This window comes from Arvicanthis niloticus, unplaced genomic scaffold (assembly GCF_011762505.2).
Source record: "Arvicanthis niloticus isolate mArvNil1 unplaced genomic scaffold, mArvNil1.pat.X pat_scaffold_1649_arrow_ctg1, whole genome shotgun sequence".
In the NCBI taxonomy this organism is placed as follows: Eukaryota; Metazoa; Chordata; class Mammalia; order Rodentia; family Muridae; genus Arvicanthis; species Arvicanthis niloticus.
Window position 1 is genome coordinate 20,396 of NW_023045574.1, and position 4,720 is coordinate 25,115.

Genomic DNA, 4,720 nt, shown 5'->3' on the forward strand with positions numbered 1-4,720 from the left:
TATTTATACATAAAATCATTTCCCCAGGAATTTATTCATTGATTACACAGCTTTTCAAAATACATTTTCTTCTAAAGTCTTCCTTGATTACATAAGAATATTGAAAGAGGAACAAAGTGAGCAAACAAACTTTTATAAGAACTAAAAGTTAACATTATGATAAAATCAATTTTCTTTAAATTCATTATCTTCTTCCTTAAGATTGATGTCATAAAGCCTTGCAGTTACAGAAATGCTAGACAGGATGACTCTATTTTAATTTGATTTTGTTTCAGTTTGGCACAGAATTAATAGATCAAAAGTTATTTCCACTACCTGTTATATCAAACTTGGCTTTCTACAAAAGTTCAATCTTTAACCCTTATTTAATTCTTCCTTTCCTTTCTCTATATTTCTATTATATTTGGCATAACATCACTGTCCTTTTTCTTTGACTCTTAAAATAATGTTCAGCCCTTTTGCTTAAGCAAGGACAGTCTATCAGTAAAGTTCTAGTCTGACAAGTCTGTTTAGAGGCAGACAGTTCACTGAGCCAGGATGCTCTGTGTCTCTATCTTGAACCCTTGTTTTATTACTATTACTATCTTTATTACAATGCTGTAAAGAACAGTAAGAACATCAGGGTTCCTAAACCTGCTTGCTTTTTCCTCCAGGAAGGTGCCAAGGCTTGTCATAAGCTTGCATGATCAAAATCTCTTCCTATTCATACAAGATCCTTGATTCTAAAGTTGAACACTAAAATCCTAGTATTCAATTACAGCATTCAATCTTGTCAGCTTCTAAGATTTCCCTAAATTTTTGTTCTTTAATAATTATTCTCAAATCCTCTATCTCATTCTTACTAACAACACTTATTAATGATCTAAATGTTTAAGTAATAAGTTCTTAGGGAAGACTCAGTTTTCTGCATAACTGGTTTTTCCAGAGAACTTTCAGAAATTTCATTCGTGTTTAGCTTTTTGTTATCCCAGTTCTAGCTTTCAGAGAGAGGCACTTAATAGTAAGAAACAAAAGAATAGCAAAAGGTGTGAAGCAAATATCCACCAAGGGCTGTGAAGGATAAGTCCAGGTTGTCCAAGCATGGGAACTTTGTCAAACAGCGCCTTCAAGACACTTGGCACCAACAGATACTATGTCTTTTACTTAGGTTGGCTAAGGGTTTGTCTAGCTTACTGATTTTCTCAATAAACCACCTTTTAGTTTTGTTGAGTTTTTGTATTATTCTCTTCATTTCTAATGGTTGATTTTAGCCCAATTTTATTTCCTGCCATGTCCTGTTGGATACGTTTGCTTCTTCTTTCTTTTTCCTCAGCCTTTCAGGTGTGCTGTTAAGTTTCTAGTATGAGAACATTCTAAATTCTTTATGAAGGTACTCAGTGCCATGAATTTTCCTCTTAGCCCGGCTTTCATGGTGTCCCATAAGTTTGGGTATGTTGTGCCTTCATTTTCATTGAATTCTAGAAAGTCTTTACTTTCTCTGTCTCTGTCTCTGTCTCTGTCTCTGTCTCTGTCTCTGTCTCTGTCTCTCTCTCTCTCTCTCTCTCTCTCTCTCTCTCTCTCTCTTTCTTTGTTTTTTTCTGTGTATCAAATCCGTTTATTGATCTCCAGTAGTGCAGCTCTGTGCTACTCCAGGGCGTGGCACGTGTACAAAATGCAAGGATCCAGGTGGTCCAAAGACATGGCGATCAGCTAACCAACGGAATGAGTGACGCATTGACAAAAGGGCAGCTGGTAGCTCACAACGGTCACTTACGTGCCCGGGGTGGAACCACCATGCAGTTAGGTACTAAAGGATGTGGACACCCTGCCAGCTCCTTACTCATACTGCAAGAGAGAGAAGAATGGTATAGGTCCGAGCTTCTCCCTGCCGTTCAGGGAGGTCAGCTCCACCAGGCTCACACACTCTACCAGCTCAGCCCGTAGCTGGTTCAGCAGCTCACAGGCAGCACACATGGTTCCTCCAGTGGCCAGGAGATCATTCACAACGACCACTTTCTGCTTAGGTTCTAAGGCATCTTTCTGGATTTCCAGCTCAGCCTTCCCATAATCCAGACCATTGTAGGCTCAAACAGTGGGGCTCGGCAGATTCCCGAGCTCTGGGTCTGAGCACACATCCCACGCCCAGCTCCTGAGCTAGGGAAGGCCCAACATGAAGCCCATGGAGTCTAGCAAAGCCTGTGATCTTGGCGCCGAGCGTGGACTTCAGGTGGCTGGCAAGGAGGCAGAGGAAGCTTGTAGGAGTCCTAGTCTTTCAAGAGGAGCGAGATATCCCTGAACAGCATACCTGGGGTGGGAAAGTCAGGGAAGCTACAGATGTGCCGCCACCAGCTGCAACTCAGGTTCGGACAACGCGGGTATGCATGTTAGTTTCTTTCCTTCTTCCTTGACTGAGAGATCATTGAGTACAGAGTTGTTCAGTTTCCTGAGTGTATAACCTTGTGATTAAGGCTGAAATAAAAGCTGAAATTCAGCTTTAATCCATGGTTGTCTGTTAAGATATGAGGTGCTCTCTATTTTCTTTTATCTGTTAAAGCTTACTTTGTGACCAGTTATATGGTCCACTTTTGGAGAGGGATCCATGAAGCGCTGAGAAGATGGTATATTGTTTTCGGTTCGGGTGAAATGTTCTATTGTAAGTATTAGGTCCATTTTGTTCATACCCTCTGTTTCATTATTTTTCTGTTTTTGTCTGGATGATCTGTGGATTGGTGAGAGTGGGGCATTGAAGTCTCCCACTATTAATGTGTGGGGTTCAATGTGCAATGTAAGCTTTAGCAATATTTCTTTTACATATGTGGCGCCCTTGTGTTTGGGGCATAAATGTTCTGTCCACACTTAATCTCCATATTTGCTCTCATGAATATTTTGTTACTCCTTCTAAGAAGGACCAAAGCACCAACACTTGGTCTTCCTTCTTCATGAGCTTCACTTGCTCTTCCTTCTTCATGAGCTTCATATGGTCTGTGAGTTGAATCTTGGCTAGTTCAAGATTTTGGGCTAATATCCAATAATCAGTGAGTAAATACCATGTGTGTTCTTTTGTGATTGTGTTACCTCACTCAGGATATTTTCCAGTTCCATCCATTTGCCTAAGAATTTCTCGAATTCATTGTTTTTAATGCCTGAGTAATACTCCATTGTGTAGATGTACCACATTTTCTGTATCCATTCCTCTGTTGAAGGACATCTGGGTTCTTTCCAGCTTCTGGCTATTATAAATAAAGCTGGTATGAACATAGTGGAGCATATGTTATATGTTGGAGCATCTTCTGGGTATATGCCCAGGCGTGCTATAGGTGGATCCTCAGGTAGTGCTATGTCCAGTTTTCTGAGGAACCGCCAGACTGATTTCCAGAGTGGTTGCACCAGCTTGCAATCCCACCAACAATGAAGGAGTGTTCCTCTTTCTCCACATCCTCACCAGCATCTGCTGTCACCTGAGTTTTTGGTCTTAGCTATTCTGACTGGTGTCAGGTTTCCACCTCTCAGGGTTGTTTTGATTTGCATTTTCCTGATGACTAATGATTTTGAACATTTCTTAAGTGCTTCTCAGACATTTGATATTCTTCAGTTCAAAATTCTTTGTTAAGATCTGTATCCCATCTTTCAATGTGGTTATTTTGTTGTCTGGAGTCTAATTTCTTGAGTTCTTTGTATACATTAGATATAATCCCTCTATCAGATGTAGGATTGGTAAAGATCTTTTCCCAATCTGTTGGTTGCAGTTTTGTCCTATTGACAGTGTCCTTTGCCTTACAGAGGCTTTGCAATTTAATGAGGTCCATTTGTCAATTCTTGATCTTAGAGCATAAGCCATTGGTGTTCTGTTCAGGAACTTCCCCCTGTGCCCATATATTTAAGGATCTTACCCACTTTGTCTTCTACTAGTTTCAGTGTATCTGGTTTTATGTCGAGGGCCTTGATCCACTTGGCCATTAGTTTTGTACAAGGGGGATAAGAATGGATTAATTTGCATTCTTCTACATGTTGACCATGTGTTGATCCAGCACCATTTGTTGAAAAATGCTTGTCCTTTTTCTCACTGAATGGTTTTAGCTCCTTTGTCAAAAATCAAGTGATCATAGGTGTGTGGGTTCATTTCTGGATCTTCAATTCTATTCCATTGATCATCCTGTCTGTCTCTGTACCAATACCATGCAGTTTTTTTTATCACTACTGCTCTGTAGTACAGTTTGAGGTCAGGGTATGGTGATTCCTCCAGATATTCTTTTATTGTTGAGAAGAGTTCTCGATATCCTGGTTTTTTTGTTATTCCAAATGAATTTGAGAATTGCTCTTTCTTACTCTGTTAAGAATTGAGTTGGAATTTTGATGAGGATTGCATTGAACCTGTTGGTTTCTTTTGGAAAGACGGCCATTTTTACTAAGTTAATCCTGCTAATACAAGAGCATGGGAGATCTTTCCATCTTCTGAGATCTTCTTTGGTTTCTTTCTTCAGAGACTTGAAGTTCTTGTCATACAGATCTTTCACTTGCTTGCTTTGAGTCCACACCAAAGTATTTTATATTATTTATGACTATTGTGAAGGGTGTTGTTTCACTAATTTTTTTCTCTGCCTGTTTATCCTTTAGGTAGAGGAAGATTTGTTTGAGTTGATTTTATATCCAGCCACGTTGCTAAAGTTGTTTATCAGGTTAGGAGTTCTCTGGTGGAAGTTTTAGGTTCACTTAAGTATACTATCATATCATCTGCAAATAG

At 39.6% G+C, this 4,720-nt stretch overlaps 1 pseudogene; it reads right to left on the reverse strand.

Annotated features, from left to right (window-relative positions):
- Nucleotides 1–1,815: 1,815 nt before the first annotated feature.
- Nucleotides 1,816–3,936, reverse strand: LOC117701646 (adenine phosphoribosyltransferase pseudogene; annotated as a pseudogene).
- Nucleotides 3,937–4,720: the final 784 nt, after the last annotated feature.